The sequence below is a fragment of the Mauremys reevesii genome, linkage group 3 (assembly GCF_016161935.1).
Source record: "Mauremys reevesii isolate NIE-2019 linkage group 3, ASM1616193v1, whole genome shotgun sequence".
In the NCBI taxonomy this organism is placed as follows: domain Eukaryota; kingdom Metazoa; phylum Chordata; order Testudines; family Geoemydidae; genus Mauremys; species Mauremys reevesii.
Window position 1 is genome coordinate 50,899,078 of NC_052625.1, and position 18,000 is coordinate 50,917,077.

Genomic DNA, 18,000 nt, shown 5'->3' on the forward strand with positions numbered 1-18,000 from the left:
GGGCCTGAAGCTACTCTCATTGCTTTACCCATTAAGTACATCTGGAGCAGGGCTTCTCTAGATTTGCAGGTCCATAAGTGAAGGACTTGCAAATATGTATTTTGTCTGGGGGAATGTTCCCGGAAAATGCCAAACATTACAGGGTATAGTGCCCGTGTTTGATGGGCAGTATGTAAATCCAGGGGACTTAAAAGAAGCCATCCTGACACCAGAAAGAAATAGCTATTCTGGTTAAAAAACCAAAATGCCAATGAGCAACCACTAGCTATCTCTATCTACACGCTGCACAGATTTAAAAAGAGCCAGGTATTTTGTTAGCACTGCTCACTGCCCATGTTCATCTCAAAGCCAGGAGGCATGAGAGGAACTGAGTGGTGGCTGGCCTGCTCCACCCTTTTATGCCCTCGGTGCAGGATATGAGGATGCTCAAGGTGCATGAGACTCTGAACATGGGTGAGTGGGGTACATTGCACACCGTCAGCAAACTGTGGAAATGGATAACCACTCAAAGGGAAAAAAGTTGCAAAGGGACAGCAGTGGTCTGTTTATTAAACCAATAATACACTGGCTTTTACAAATTGTCCTGGAGCCAGTACAAAAAGCCCTTGATCAAAACACCAGTTCAGTAAGGAGATCTTATCTCGCAAACTCTTATGTGAAGGACATGAAAACGGCACATTTCCCAGGAAGAAAGATTAGAGGCTAGAGTCACTGAAAAGGCAGAGTTGAGGTGGTTTGAGAGCCTGAATTATACATTTCCAAATTGATAAATGTTGGGTTGCAATTTACGTTTAACTTAACTTTGAATTTCCCGTATTTTTAATACTTGTTATTTTTAATTACTACAAATGTATTGTAAGGCACTCTCATCCTTGACTCGAGTTTACCCAAGTATTGAGCCTGCGATAGTTTAGAATCCAAGTAACTTTCCCCTGAATTTATGGCAGTTTAGGCTGAAAATATTAAACTATATGACAGTGTCCCTTTAAGGTCACAATTGGCCACCAGGTGTCAATCTTCCTCTCTGGAATATTATTGGTAGGGGCCTATGGTCCATTTTGGTCAATTTTACGGTCATAGGCTTTTAAAATCCATAAATGTCATGATTTCAGCTATTTAAATCTGAAATGTCACAGTGTTGTAATTGTAGGGGTCCTGATCCAAAAAGGTATTGTGTGTGTGGGCGGTGGGGTGTCACAAAGTTACTGCGGAGGGGTGGGGGGTTGTGGTGCTGCTACCCTTACCACTGTGCTGCTGGTGTTGACGGCGCCGCCTTTAAGCTGGGAGGCAGCTGCTAGCTGGAAGGCCAGCTCTGAAGGCAGCACAGAAGTAAGGACCCTCAATTTGAGAAACACTGGTCTCCCCCATGAAATCTGTATAGAATAGGATAAAAGTACACAAAAGACCAGATTTCATGGTCCGTTTGGACAGAAGCCGTGGCCCGCGCCTGCTGGGGATAGAGAACTCCAGGGCTGTGGGCGCGGTGCTCCCTGTCCCCGGGCGGCACGGGGCCGCTTCTCTCCCCTGCTCAGGCACTAGGCACTAGGGGCACTAGGCACTAGGCAGAGCACATCAATGCATCGCATTGGGGACCACTGACTTAAACTGACCAGCTTGAAACCCCGCTATACCGCGACCCTGCATTTATCGCCATGGAATTTTTTAGACCCCAAACATCGCGTTATAACGGGGTTTCACTGTACTTACAGTATTAGTACTTTAAAGCAGCCTACACATTCTAATTAGACACTTGATAAGATGCAAATTAGAAAAACTATTTAAAACTGCTTATCAGGTTAAATATGTAGCAATATAAAAACATTTTAAAAATCTATTATCATATTGGAAAAATTGAAAGGCCTTTAAAAGTCTGGTTGGCACAATTTATCGTTATTTTATGAACTTGGATAGTGGCTGTAGATCAGTTTCACTTTGTTTTTTACTAGCTTCATTTTCTGATTCTTATGCATTGGCACAACACTGCAGTGTTTAGGCCACAAATTTTGCAGAGGTTCTTTGTCAGGGGTTCTCAAACTGGGGGTTGCAACCCCTTAGGGGGTCGTGAGGCTATGATGTGGGGGAGTCTCAAGCTGTCAGCCTTCACCGCAAACCCTGCTTTGCCTCCAGCATTTATAATGGTGTTAAATATATTTTAAAGTGTTTTTAATTTATACGGGGTGGGGACTTGCTATTTGAAAGTGGTCACCAGTACCAAAGCTTGAGAATCACTGCTCTTTGTTTATAAGAACTACCTCCACTGGAATTTTCTAAAACATTATTAAAACATTTCTATTTGGTCTTAAGTTTTGAAAAAGCTGCTTCTGAAGAAAAGCTATTAGAAACCTATATTTGGGGCTAAATTTAACCCAATAGTGTTCATTTAACTTATTCAATGCATGTCTCCCTTTTTGGAAGGGGCCTTTTGTAAATATCATATAGGGTCTTTTTTTTCACATCACTAAAACCACTTATCTAAAAATCAAAACTGTTTTTTTCATGATACACGTGTGTGTGTTTGGGGAGGCTCAGAATCTATAGTTTCTTTTCCACAGACTTCAATGGAATTTTGCACATGAAGAACAGTAGTCATCAATTTCAGATTATTAGCATGTGAAATGAATGATCTGATCATTCTTTTATGAGGACCTATTCCACTGGTACTCTATCTGCGAACAAACAGATGGCAGCCAATGGCAGTTGAGAATTTTCCTTTTTTCGGTCACTGACCCTTCTCCCTGCCCCATCCCCTTCCTCCCCCCCCCAACACCCCCCAAAAAACCCCAGACAAACTAACAAACAAACAAACAAACAAACAAACCAACCAACCAACCAACCCTTCAGGCTTCCAAAGCTGAAACTTCATCTTAGGTTTGCAATTAACTTTACAATGTGACCGTGCACATAAACTAAGCCTTGAATGAAAACTCTTCCCATTTAAACTAACAGTAAGCAAAGGGTGAGTGTTTGAATTGAGATAACTGTCCTGCAGAACAGCATTACCATTTAAAAAATCATCTTTTTCAAAGACCACTTGCCAATGATTTTGGCTTAATTGGATTAAAGCAGAAATCTAAGAAAGGAGACCCATCCATTCACTGAAAAAAAAATGGAGGATACAGACACTGTCCCAAACACTTCCAACAAGGTAACAAAATTTACTGACAGAAAATCTGAAGACCAAAGACAGAATGGCAGAGCAGAAGACTTGAAATGGCCTTAAGTCACCTGTCACCTTATCTGCTGAAGATAAGGTTCTTCCTATAGTGTTTATTAAATGTTTACAAAGACTTCCAAGTGGGTATCCTGCATAGCTGCACTGACACTAGGGCTACACTACAGCTTAAGTCGACATAAGGTTTGTTGCTCAGTTGGTGCTCCATCCGTTAGTATCTTGCAGTATTTTGAGGTACAGACAGAGCAGCCTGTTAATTTTTACACACAAAGCTTTCTGGTTTGTGGGCACAATTTCACATAACTTATTTTCAGTGAGTAGTATGTAAGACTTGCCTAAACATTATGTTGAAGATACGCTTTGCTCAGCCCACCGTGATATGGCACATCCCCATGCCCCTTTGCCAGGACCTCTGAGGGGGATTCTTGCAGAAAGCAGCATGGCTGCATACTGCCATGGCCAGACTAAGGCCTCTTAAACAGCTCTTTCTTTGCCACTTTGGAATCATCAAGGAGCATGACTTCCTGAAACAAGTGCAGCTGTCTTTATGAAATACTATCCTTTTTCTATATCCGAAAGAAGCCCACCTCCTCCCCAAGGCACTGGGTTAAGAAACCCTGATCTACTCTCCATGTAAGGTCTAGCACTCATTATGGTTTAGTAATTTGGAGGCAATCCATATAGTTATGCTGTACAGGGTGGGAAAATCCGAGTAGCTGCAACAGTTATGTCAGGGAAGGCTGCCTCCCTTCCTCTCCACCTAACAGTTCTGTGTTTATCACTAACCTTGAGAGTGGGGCTCTCCTCAAGATTCTCCCTAACACCTGCACAACTGTCTGGTCACTGTCAGAGCCAAGAGGACGCACACAGAGAAGGACATGCTCTGTGAGATTCTGCAGGTCTAAAAGTGAAATGCAAGGGCAATAAGGCAGCGGTGTGAACAGCTGCTGAAGGAGTAGAGGGAGGACAAAGATGCAAAAAGAAATGCTGCTGCTGCTGCTGATCCAGCTGCTCAAATGAATTGTTGATCAATTATTGATTAAGAATCTCACTGCATTAGTTCACCCACTCCAAAGCATGGATAAATATGGGGTGTTGGCAGGGATCATAGACACCTCATCCCCTTGTGCCAGTTCCTGCTGTACTACTCTCATGGACAACATGTCAGGAACGAAGAACTTTGATTACATGTACAGTCATCTGTGATGCGCTGACATCCAGTCTGCATGTTGTACTTGTACCTAGTCAAGTTATATAGCTAGTAAAGTCAATTATCAGTTAGCTTTTTTTTTTTTTTGGTATGTCTAGCATGCCGTGGTGGTAATAAAGTACATACTTGAAAGTTGGTGCAACTTTATTGTGACTTTTTGGTATTGCAGTGCTAGAAAGTAATATAACCAGAAAGGCTTCTATACCTCTAAACAAAGTCAATGCATGTATATTACAGAAGTGCTAGCCTTTATTGAGTCTAGAAATACACCACCTGTACTGTGACAGCATTTCTATGACCATCAGTTATCTTCCACACTTCAACAACAAATGCCAGAAAAGTCATGAATGTCACAAATTCCACACCTGTTCTATTAATAGCTTCATAGAAACAGGGTTAGGCTATTACCTACTGTTGAAGTAAGCTTTTAAAACTTCCTTTACCTGAACCGCGTTAGCAATGCAACTGTTAGCTAGCCTATTTTAGATCCAGCCCGTCCACCTCACTCATCCACCCTGGCAAGAGGGTCTCTCAGAGAGTGCTGCATGCTGTGCAGTGCATAAGAACTGAGAATGTTTTACTTGTTGATATGGAGCTTTGGCATGAGACCCCTCCACCTATCCTGTCGTCTTCCACCTCTGCCCACTTCACATTCCTTCTTCAGCTGCACAGATAAGAGTCAGATCTTTCCTTGTTTCTGTCTAGCTTGATAGTATGTGGTTTCTTAAGCCAGAGAATTAAGGGTGGGCAGTTTCCATAAATTATGATTGGCACAGAAATGTCATTAATTCCAGTTGGATGGAGTGGGGTGTCTGCTTTCAATATGTCAAAAAGCACGGTGTTTCTAAAGCCGTGGTTGTCCTGAATTTCTCTGAACCAGCCAGTGTTTGTCAGTAGCGTGTCCCTTATGATCTACCAAGGCCTGCATACATTTTGAAGGTACCTTTTTTTAATATGCTCAGAACCTGGGAAGGGTGGGCACAGAATGGGGATATTCCCCACCTATTACCCCAGCACATTTAGAGAAACCCAGCTTATTGAATCCACTTTTTTTTTTTTTTTGCACAACGATCTAGCCTAACTACCCCGTACAGCAGGGTGTGCTTTATTGTCTTGCATACCTCAGTGATAACTGTCCTTACCATTGATTTTTTTTGTAACACCAAATTGATTACCCCACTAATTGGTAGCAAACTGGTGGTGTAAGATTCCATAGGGCAATCACCACTTGTTTCCCCACTGTAAGGGCAGCTCTCACCTTGCTGTTCCTGTGCTGGGGGAGTGGGCCGAGCTGACCATGCAACTCTAGGAATGAACTTCTGCATCTAAAAAGTTCTAGAACCACTGATTGTCCCACCACCCACTAGACAGGCTCAAAACTGCCACTCCACCAAATGTGGTTGTTCCATGAATAGCCTCTGCATTTATTTTCCAGTTATCCTCAGTTGACTCTTTGAATGCTGAGTCTTTGGGAATATAGCACTAGAATGCCTTGCCAGAGTGCAGCACATTTTTGCCAATACAACTCAACGCTATGCAGACGACATGCCAGCAGAAGTGGCAGAGTGTAAAATGCACTTGACCAAAATAGTTTTGGCAGTGTCACCATGACAACAGAATTTTTACCACTGCCACGTTCTCGTGCAACTTTTTAGAGACAGGCTTGAAAGTCTTCACCTAACACTCTATATTATATTAATGAGCGTGATAAAGTGAAAGAGTTTGGAGGTTATATGACTCTTTGGGGGATTGTTGTACATATAGCAGTAGCTTCATAAAATGGAATATTAATAAAACAATTTAATTATGAACATTTGGAGAATCTGCCTATGTACAGTTTACAAATGGTTTGATATCGGGGACCCTGTGTCAGATTGCAAACTCTATTTTGAATGTGGGTCTTTTAGCTTCTGTTTTTTTACCTCCATCTTGGACTAAAATTCCAAGTGGTGAGGGCCTGGGGCTATCAATGATAGGCTGTGAAACTTTGATGATCATTTAAATGGAGCACCCTGGGACAAAGCAAGGGCTACTATCCAGGCTAAACTAGCTTTTCACCATCTAAATTCTAGGAAAAGAAGCAAAGAGTCTTGTGGCACCTTATAGACTAACAAACGTTTTGGAGCATGAGCTTTCCTGGGTGAATATCCACTTCGTCGGATGCCCCCACGAAAGCTCATGCTCCAAAACGTCTGTAGGTCTATAAGGTGCCACAAGACTTTTTGCTGCTTTTATAGATCCAGATAACACGGCTACCCCTCTGATACTTAAATTCTAGGAGTGATGGTAACTAAGCAACAGAATCTGTGGTCAGGTACTTTCATTAGCTGATGAGGCTGATTGGGAGTCACCTGACAAAGAAGGGGGAGATAAGAAAAGAGGGTTTCTGACGAATCCTGGGGAGGGAGGCAAGGAGAGAAACGACTGCAGATACTCCATGATTCAGGGGAGAAACCATGTGCATGAGGGCAGAGAGAGGAAGAATCCTGAACTAGAGGACTCTGACCTAAGATCAAAGAATGCTCTAAGAGTGGTGACAAAATTGAGGCAGGGAATTGTGTAGAGGGTTTTATTATTTTTTTGTTCAGATCTGTATACTTCTTGTGCTTGCTAACAGAGTGTTTTTTGGGAACCCTTGTAAAGTCTGTGTGTCTGTGTTCAACTACTACCTATCACTGAAGAGGTGAACTGTGGACCTGGAGTGCTCACAATGTAGAAGCTCTGGGAAAAGGGTGTGTTTAAGTCTGCAGGGTCAGTGCTGGCCTGTGGGCTTAAGACAATTAGGTTGTGTGGTCCTGTAACTGGGAAGTGGAACTAGGAGCCTGGGCCCTGGAAGTGTACCAGCAAATCCAAGGGAAAAGGCAGTTGCTGCAGCCTATTCAGGCCAAGGGAAGCTTAAGAGCACAAATCAAGCATATTGGGACCCAAAGGCAGCAGTCTTGTGAATGTCCAGCAGAGGGAGCCTTATCAGAGCTGTGACTGATTTTAAGAGGGGATAATGGTTGTAATTGCTCTTCATCTCTGTGTCCTTCGTGTATAATTCTTTAAATTATGAGTTTTCTGAAATATTAAACCTTGAGTGTATATATAAAATATAAGCTAATTGTCTCTTTGATAGAAGAAAGAATTTAAACAACAACCCAATATCACTAGAAGTGAAAGTACAGATTCCAATATTTATTTGAAGGTGTGGTATTGTCATCTAGAATCACATTTTTAGTGATATATCGTTATTATGCCTAATTTTATATTCCTTGAGCAACCAAAATTGCCATTCGATGTGCACTGGGGGCTCTTAAAAATGTCGGATTGGGCCCTATTTGTTTCTGTAACTAATTCCTTGTACTTCTAATTCTCTTTTAAGCAGGAACAAATCTGAACTTGAGAGAAGTCAGCAAACATTGATTACAGGAGACTTATCACTCAGGAGGACCCCACAGAAGAATTTTTCTGCTCTTTTAAAACCAAATCAAAATCACAATGATCACTCCCCCTCCCCCCTAGTATGCAATTGAACAAAATGTAAATTCTTGTGAAAGTACAGGTCATTCCTGAAAGCATAAAAGAAAACAAAAGGTGAATGAAGAAAACAGCTGACCATGTGTTTGGCTTATAATCTGTTAATGTCTATAATTTTCCAGTATTTGAAAATTAATTCCCATGAGTGACAATGTAGGAATTGAAGTGAGCATACTTTGTGAGTCCAAGACTATGCTTTGTCTTGATTCAGGGGACGTACAAATGCAGATACTAATATAGACGTAACACATGCATAGGCGGCAGGTTCGTATAATTTTTGGTGGGGCCCAAAATGGTGGTCCCCCCCCCCCCCCGTAAGCTGATATAAAATGAAGCTACAATGCGTCAGCACCACAAGATTACAAGGGTCAATTAAAAGCGGAAAGTCAGAAGCAGCACTTGCCTGCTTCAATATACGGTATTATATTTTGTTGCACCTGTTGTGACAAAGTGGGAATGTTCTTAATGTTTTCTCTGAATACTGTGTGGGTGCCTCAGTTTCCCCTGCAAAGTGCCAACTGACGGTGTTGGGGACAAAGAGATCAGGTGGCCTCCTTGTCCGGAAGAGACACAGAGGCCAGATGAGGGAGTGTCAGTTTGGAGCTGGCTGGGGAAATTGGGAGAGGCCCAGAACTTGGGTCTGGGTTCCCCACCCCCCAAGATGGACCTGACTGAGGGGTCCTGTTTTCTGTACCTACAAGCTCTGTTTTAGACTGTATCCCTGTCATCTAATAAACCTTTTGTTTTACTGTCTGGCTGAGAGTCACATCTGACTGCGGAGTTGGGGTGCAGGGACCTCTGGTTGCCCCAGGACCTGCCTGGGCAGACTCGCTGCGGAAAGTGCATGGTGTGGAAGGGCATGCTGAATGCTCTGAGGTCAGACCCAGGAAGGTGTAAGCTTCTTGCCCTGGAGACAGTATGCTCAGAGAGGAGGCTCCCCCAGAGTCCTGACTGGCTTTGTATGGAGTTGTTCCAAAGCATCCCAGCATCCCCTTCCACACCATGCGCTTCCCGGAAGTCTGCACAGGCACTGACACTCCCTCCTCTGGCCTTTGTCTCTTTTCCAGGCATTAGGAGGCCACCTGATCTCTTTGTTCTCCAACACCTTCAGTTGGCACCTTGCAGGAGAGTGGCCCAGGCCATCAGTTGCCTGGAGACAGGGTGTCGGCCATTCTCTGTGCAGACAGCATCACACTGGCCCTCTAGGGCTTTACAACAATCACACCCCCTTATCCCACCATCTAGCGCCTTAAGAAATGCATTGGGGAAACTGAGGCACACAGACAGTATTCAGAGAAAACACCTCTATATGACCAGTTACATACTTTGAAGGGTGTAAAATAATCAAATATTGTGCTAAATACAATGATACTCCAAACTGACCACCAAATTTAAGTTGCATGTTTTTCCCCTCAGGTGAGGGTTCTGGGGTGGAGCTGGGGATGAGGGGTTCACAGTGCAGGAGCGTGCTCGGTGCTGGGGGTGCAGGCTTTGGGGTGAGGCAGGGCTGAGGATGAGGAACTTGGGGTGCAGACAGGCTGCCCCAGGGCTAGGGCCAGAGAGGACTCCCCATCACCACCACTGGCAGCAGCAAGCTCCAGGGGAGGGACCCCTCCTGCCCCCCACGGCACACACACTCTGCACATGCTCCTAGGGCCCCTCTCAGGTCCAGAAAGCTCACTCCCCTCCCCTATGATGGGTACTGGGGGGGGGCACAGGTGGCCTTCCATGTTGCTGCCCCTCACCATAACTTCACTGTGGATGGGGCTGCCCCTTGCCCAGCATGGGGCAGAAGTGGGGTAGGCAGGGTGGTGGCTGGCTATGGGACGGGGGAGCAGGGTGTCATAAAATTCACCCAAGCCCCAGCTGCTCAGGTCTAGGAAGCCTCCCTCTCCCATCCCTCCTGTGGCGGGTGGGTTGGTGGGTGCTGGGGGAGGGGGCATTGCCTTCACATGTGGCTTCCTGCCTCCCCTGTGCAGCCTGCTGTGCCTCACTGGGGGTAGGAGTAGGGGCTGGGACTAGGGCTGGGGTAGGGGGGGAATCATAGGGTCAAACACTCAAACATAATAAAAAATCATAGGGTCAAACACTCACGGAAGCCCCAACAGCTGCTAAGGTGAGTGATGTCTGTCTCCTGGCCCGTTTGTGTCTCCTCCAGGTAGGGGCAGGAGAGGAGACGGGAGGGGAGGCCCCCTCCACTCCCCTCCCCCTCCTGAGTGCTTCAGCAGCAGTTAGCATTCCTCTTATGCTAATGCTGCAGCCCTTAGGCTACGGCAGCAGCAGCAAAGGAGAGAGAGACGTGCTGTGCGCTCTCTTTACATTCAGGCAGGGAAGCTCCGGGGAGGGGGAAAAATCTAGCTCCAAATATTGGTGGAGCAGAGCCCCTGATTATGAATATTCCTGGGGCTTTAGCTCCAAGAGCCCGTATAAGTTGGTGCCCATGACGTACATCCTAACTAATTATGTTCTATAACAAAATATTCAGGTAAAATTTTCATTCAAAATAATTGAAATTCAGTTTTGCTGGCTGGTGAATCGGGGGCTTGAGGGATTTAGTAGTAAGTGCTCAGAGTTGGAAATGCTTACCAGTGTTGGGGACTCTGGTACCCCAAACGGCAAAGTTCGTTGTCTGACCGCGAGAGACAGGCAACACCAGCAAAGTTCAAATATAATGCTCTTTATTGAAGAGTGCACACGACAATAGAGAGCGAGCTCATCTCCAAAGAGAACCAGCTAACCTCTTTACAAAATAACCTAGGTTTATATAGACAGTTCCGTCGCATCATCATAATTGCAATTACCTAGTTAAGTAGTCACTCCCCTTCTTTTGAAACTAGAAACTGTTACCATACATTCATTTTTATGTTCTACAAGATTAAATGTTTTACATGATTTATGATACTTTAACAATCACTAATCAATCTAAAATGTAATTGTCAGGAATAGACATAGAACAGAAACAGGGAGTACTGCACAGGGAGTTTGGAAGTTTGGAAACTTGGCTTCTTATGAGTTCTTTAAACGAATTGTTTCTACCTCAGTACGTTTGGTACCATGCTAGGAATACAGTCCCTTTCTTATCTCATGGTTGCTTAACTTTGTGAGAGACAGACCTGTAACTCCCTGGGACTTTCCACTTATGAATTACCCATAAACCTCTGTTAGGGTGTTAGCCTGACTTTGTTCAGGTTGACACAACTGGCTTTGGGTTACATTTTATTTAGGCCTAACACCAGTGACAAGGTACCATCACACAATTTGCTTGAGTTTAGGGTTGTGAAATTCAGACTCTACAATATAAAACAAAAACACTCAGATTTCATGGACACCAAAAGAAGGTACTGCCAAAAACTTGCATTTGGCTACCTAGCTGGAGTTGGAGATCCCCAGTCCTTGTTCTCATTTGAAAGCTGAGATTTCAGATGCTTTTGGAAGAGGCAAAGCATTCTGGCTATGGTGTTCCTTGAGAAAGTGGCTGCTCCAGTTATGTAGGAGTTAAAGTGGAGAGAAGCAAGATGTGACTTTAGGCTGAGATTTTCAAATGTGTGGTGAGTCCCATTAGCAAGAAGTTAGGTGTCCAACTCCCACTGATTTTTCTTTTGAAGCTCCTTTGAACCTTAATGCCTGATTTTTAATTCATGCTACAAATGAATGTTAATGCCAGGGGAGCGACGGGAAAAAATTCTTCATTCAAGAGATATTACAATATACATTTGTACCCCTGGTATTGGTCCCTCAGTCTAGTGGTTGCAATTTCATTGTGGCACTGAGTTCCAGATCTCAGTTTTCAGTCTCTGAACGGTTCGGTTTTAGAAGAACTCCCGTTGAGTTGTTGTCTTAATATATCACTAGAGATTAATGAGGGCTGTAAGATTATGTATGAAATGAGGCAGATTATTAGCAAATATTCACTGTCAATTTGTAGGTTTTAAGTTTGAAGAACTCCAAGAACAATACAATAAAGAAGTTGAAGAAAGAAAAAAGCTGAGAAATATCCAGATTAAAGTATGGTTTAGGACCAGCTGCCTCTGCCTATTCCTGGGCTGCCCTCTGCAGCACCAGTACCTCCATAGACCTCCATCAAGACCCGCAGCCTGGGGAGTTGCAAGGCTAGAGCTCCCCAGCTCCCCTTGCCCTTTCCCCCAGCTCTGCTCTGCTTCGGGTACCTTGCTTGCAGACAGCTCACCCCTCTCCCTCCAGGGCTGAAGAGAGATTCCTTCAGGTGCTGGCTCACAGGCCTCTTATCAGGCCAGCTGGGCCTGATTGGGTTACACAGCTGTGGCTGCTTCCTTAATCAGCTTCGATTGGCTGTTTTGAAGCCCTGCTTTACTGGAGGGGGGAAGCTGCTCCTCTACTGATGTCAGGGATTACATTCTTGTGAATTTTGGGGAGCAGTATTGGGACCCTTAGTGCTTTAGTCAAAAACCCCATTCAAATGTTAGACATATTGGAAAACCAAGTTCAGTAAGTACCAATAGCAGCTTTTTTGTATTTTTAGAACAGAATGGTCTGATCCAGTAGGGCCAATGGTCCATCTAGCCCATTATCCTGGCTTCTGGATGGTGGCAGATGCTTCAGAGGGAATGAACAGAACAGGGCAATTTATTGAGTGATCCCTCCCCTGTCATCCAGTCCCGGCTTCTGGCAGTCAGAGGTTTAGGGAAAGAAAAATATCTGATATTAGAGCCAAAGCATGTTTTTTGAGTCCAGGGATTTTGTAAAAGTAAGTGCAAATAAATGAGTGTCTCTCTCTTGTGTGTGGAATGATTTACATGTAGAATTCTTGCTAATGGGATCACCACACATTTGGAGATGACTAGAGCCCACAGTCTAAAATGTAGCTATATTTGTCCACAGAACACAAATGAGGATCCGTTCTAATGCACAGTAAGTCTAGAACGAAATACAAAAATGAATATTATGCCTGTCAACAGCTAGCTTGACAAAACCGATCTGATCGTGAGGAATGTGCAGGGAAGGTACCTCAATGTTAACTGATACGATGCCTCTCTTAAAAAACAAAACAAAAAACTTGATATACTAAATATAAGGAACCACAGGTCAAACTTCTTGCCATTGAGATGCTGGCCAGCTTAGATATATCTGAACTGCAGATAGTACTCCCCCAACCCTCTTCAGCTGCCTGTGATGTTAATCAGCAAAGTATTCCAGTCAGTTGACTGCTGGGGGTATAAAAGCAGACTGGTATAAATCACATAGTACTTTGTGCTGATGGACGATCTGTGTCGCGGACTCTGTTATCCAAAATTGCAACTGACAGCTTGACCAATTGCCCTAACTTATTTCCACCATACAGTAGTGAATTAATTCTCTTATGAATTGTCAGCTATGTAAAGGTAGATATGCTTTCCCCCACTCTTTTTAAATAGAAAATAAATCATTCTCATCTTCAAAGTACTAAGAGTCACAGAAAGATTGCTCGGCATCAGGCTTCTTCATCAGTGTTCTTGTGGCAACAAGAAAAGACACACAACTGTCCTTCATCCAGCAGTCAAGAAACCCTTTAAAGAGAGGTTTTACTTCATCCCATTTTCCATGGGGATAAGAGGCAATTCCTAGTCACAGTGGCTTAAGATCAAAGAAGACAGATTTCAACAACAAGTTCCCTGAAAATTGTGGTAATTCTTCCGTCATCGAGCAGTTAAAAACACAGAACCAAGGTATCTTGCAAGTGTAGTTATTACTTTAAATCTACTTTGTAAATAAGAACATCTTATTTTTTTTAAAGAGAATTAAAACCCTCTGTGTTTAATGACTTCATTGAAGACTGTTTTATATATAAAAGGGGAGTAAAATACCTACTCAACATGTAAGACTTTTGGAGATCTCTGGGTAAAAAACCCTATATACATGTTTATTAATTATTTTCTTGGTTTATAAAGTTTTTCCAGTATGAAAAAATTAACTGAGCTCAGAAACTGACTTGTTTTATTGTGTTTTTGAATTTAATTCTTTGGTAGGTTCTGTAGAGTAATCTGTTCTATCAAGAAGTCATTTTTCAGGGAGATCCTTGCCTGCTTAAACTAGAACCATAGTAGAATGAGCATCTGGAGCTTCTTCAACTGAGAAGTCTTCTGAGCTTAAGCTCTCTAGTGTAGCCACTCTAAGCCGATGGGATAGAGGTCTAGAGGTCTCCCGTTGGCTTAATTCCTCCGGGCCCAAGCGGTGGCAGCTATGTCTCCTGTCAAAACAGTGCTGTCACACCGACGCTTAACTCTGTGTAAGTTATGTCGCTCAGGTGGGTGACTAATTTCACACAACTGAGCAACAAACCTTATGTCGACTTAAGCTGTAGTGTAGCCCTAGTGTCAGTGCAGCTGTGCAGGATACCCACTTGGAAGTCTTTGTAAACATTTAATAAACACTATAGGAAGAACCTTATCTTCAGCAGATAAGGTGACAGGTGACTTAAGGCCATTTCATGTCTTCTGCTCTGCCATTCTGTCTTTGGTCTTCAGATTTTCTGTCAGTAAATTTTGTTACCTTGTTGGAAGTGTTTGGGACAGTGTCTGTATCCTCCATTTTTTTTTCAGTGAATGGATGGGTCTCCTTTCTTAGATTTCTGCTTTAATCCAATTAAGCCAAAATCATTGGCAAGTGGTCTTTGAAAAAGATGATTTTTTAAATGGTAATGCTGTTCTGCAGGACAGTTATCTCAATTCAAACACTCACCCTTTGCTTACTGTTAGTTTAAATGGGAAGAGTTTTCATTCACGGCTTAGTTTATGTGCACGGTCACATTGTAAAGTTAATTGCAAACCTAAGATGAAGTTTCAGCTTTGGAAGCCTGAAGGGTTGGTTGGTTGGTTGGTTGGTTGGTTTGTTTGTTTGTTTGTTTGTTAGTTTGTCTGGGTTTTTTTGGGGGGTGTTGGGGGGGGGAGGAAGGGGATGGGGCAGGGAGAAGGGTCAGTGACCGAAAAAAGGAAAATTCTCAACTGCCATTGGCTGCCATCTGTTTGTTCGCAGATAGAGTACCAGTGGAATAGGTCCTCATAAAAGAATGATCAGATCATTCATTTCACATGCTAATAATCTGAAATTGATGACTACTGTTCTTCATGTGCAAAATTCCATTGAAGTCTGTGGAAAAGAAACTATAGATTCTGAGCCTCCCCAAACACACACACGTGTATCATGAAAAAAACAGTTTTGATTTTTAGATAAGTGGTTTTAGTGATGTGAAAAAAAGACCCTATATGATATTTACAAAAGGCCCCTTCCAAAAAGGGAGACATGCATTGAATAAGTTAAATGAACACTATTGGGTTAAATTTAGCCCCAAATATAGGTTTCTAATAGCTTTTCTTCAGAAGCAGCTTTTTCAAAACTTAAGACCAAATAGAAATGTTTTAATAATGTTTTAGAAAATTCCAGTGGAGGTAGTTCTTATAAACAAAGAGCAGTGATTCTCAAGCTTTGGTACTGGTGACCCCTTTCACATAGCAAGTCCCCACCCCACCCCGTATAAATTAAAAACACTTTAAAATATATTTAACACCATTATAAATGTTGGAGGCAAAGCAGGGTTTATGTGAAGGCTGACAGCTTGAGACTCCCCCATCATAGCCTCACGACCTCCTAAGGGGTTGCAACCCCAGTTTGAGAACCCTGACAAAGAACCTCTGCAAAATTTGTGGCCTAAACACTGCAGTGTTGTGCCAATGCATAAGAATCAGAAAATGAAGCTAGTAAAAACAAAGTGAAACTGATCTACAGCCACTATCCAAGTTCAAAAATAAATATAAATTGTCCCAACCAGACATTTAAAGGCCTTTCAATATTTCCAATATGATAATATACTTTGAACATGTTTTGATCTTGCTACCTAATTAACCTGATAATCAGTTTTTATATAGTTTTTTTCTAATTTTCATCTTATCATGTGTCTAATTAGAATTTGTAGTCTGCTTTATAGTACTAATACTGTAAGTACAGTGAACCCCGTTATAACGCGATGTTTGGGGTCCAAAAATTCCATGGCGATAAATGCAGGGTCGCGGTATAGCGGGTTTCAAGCTGGTCAGTTTAAGTCAGTGGTCCCCAATGCGATGCATTGATGTGCTCTGCCTAGTGCCTAGTGCCCCTAGTGCCTAGTGCCTGAGCAGGAGAGAAGCGGCCCGTGCCTACGGGACAGAGAGCACGGCGCCCACAGCCCTGGAGTTCTCTATCCCCAGCAGGCGCGGGCCACGGCTTCTGTCCAAACGGACCATGAAATCTGGTCTTTGTTTACTTTTATCCTATTCTATACAGATTTCATGGGGGAGACCAGTGTTTCTCAAATTGAGGGTCCTTACTTCTGTGCTGCCTTCAGAGCTGGCCTTCCAGCTAGCAGCTGCCACTCTCCGGCCTCCCAGCTTAAAGGCGGCGCCGTCAACACCAGCAGCACAGTGGTAAGGGTAGCAGCACCACAACCCCCCACCCTCCGCAGTAACTTTGTGACACCCCACCGCCACACACACAATACCTTTTGGATCAGGACCCCTACAATTACAACACTGTGACATTTCAGATTTAAATAGCTGAAATCATGACATTTATGGATTTTAAAAGCCTATGACCGTAAAATTGACCAAAATGGACCATAGGCCCCTACCAATAATATTCCAGAGAGGAAGATTGACACCTGGTGGCCAATTGTGACCTTAAAGGGACACTGTCATATAGTTTAATATTTTCAGCCTAAACTGCCATAAATTCAGGGGAAAGTTACTTGGATTCTAAACTATCGCAGGCTCAATACTTGGGTAAACTCGAGTCAAGGATGAGAGTGCCTTACAATACATTTGTAGTAATTAAAAATAACAAGTATTAAAAATACGGGAAATTCAAAGTTAAGTTAAACGTAAATTGCAACCCAACATTTATCAATTTGGAAATGTATAATTCAGGCTCTCAAACCACCTCAACTCTGCCTTTTCAGTGACTCTAGCCTCTAATCTTTCTTCCTGGGAAATGTGCCGTTTTCATGTCCTTCACATAAGAGTTTGCGAGATAAGATCTCCTTACTGAACTGGTGTTTTGATCAAGGGCTTTTTGTACTGGCTCCAGGACAATTTGTAAAAGCCAGTGTATTATTGGTATAATGAACAGACCACTGCTGTCCCTTTGCAACTTTTTTCCCTTTGAGTGGTTATCCATTTCCACAGTTTGCTGACGGTGTGCAATGTACCCCACTCACCCATGTTCAGAGTCTCATGCACCTTGAGCATCCTCATATCCTGCACCGAGGGCATAAAAGGGTGGAGCAGGCCAGCCACCACTCAGTTCCTCTCATGCCTCCTGGCTTTGAGATGAACATGGGCAGTGAGCAGTGCTAACAAAATACCTGGCTCTTTTTAAATCTGTGCAGCGTGTAGATAGAGATAGCTAGTGGTTGCCCATTGGCATTTTGGTTTTTTAACCAGAATAGCTATTTCTTTCTGGTGTCAGGATGGCTTCTTTTAAGTCCCCTGGATTTACATACTGCCCATCAAACACGGGCACTATACCCTGTAATGTTTGGCATTTTCCGGGAACATTCCCCCAGACAAAATACATATTTGCAAGTCCTTCACTTGCGGGACCTGCAAATCTAGAGAAGCCCTGCTCCAGATGTACTTAATGGGTAAAGCAATGAGAGTAGCTTCAGGCCCTGGGTCAGATAACCATCCTGTAAATGTCTTCTCTGCTCCTTAGAGTGCTAGTACTGGGTCCCTCACTTCCTGGGCCTCATCAGCAACATCCTCTTTCAAAAGCTGGCACATCGGACAAGAAGCTTTCTGTGAAAAAGGTACCGGGCACGGAAGAGTCCAGAGATGATTCCAGACTAAGATCTCCTCAAAGAGAAGGATGGAGAACTCCAAGCTTTTATGCAGACCCAACTTATGCTTATCTTATGTCCGGACAAAGTGTCTTTTGGACACATGCTGTGTTCCTACTGACAGTTGTCACAGGCTTGCATCTGAACCAAGGCCGGCTTTAGCATTTTTGCCGCCCCAAGCAGCAAAAAATAATAATAAAAGCGTTCGCGATTGGTGGCAGCTCTACCGCCGCTTCTTCTATGGCGGCAATTCGGCAGCAGGTCCTTCGCTCCAAGCGG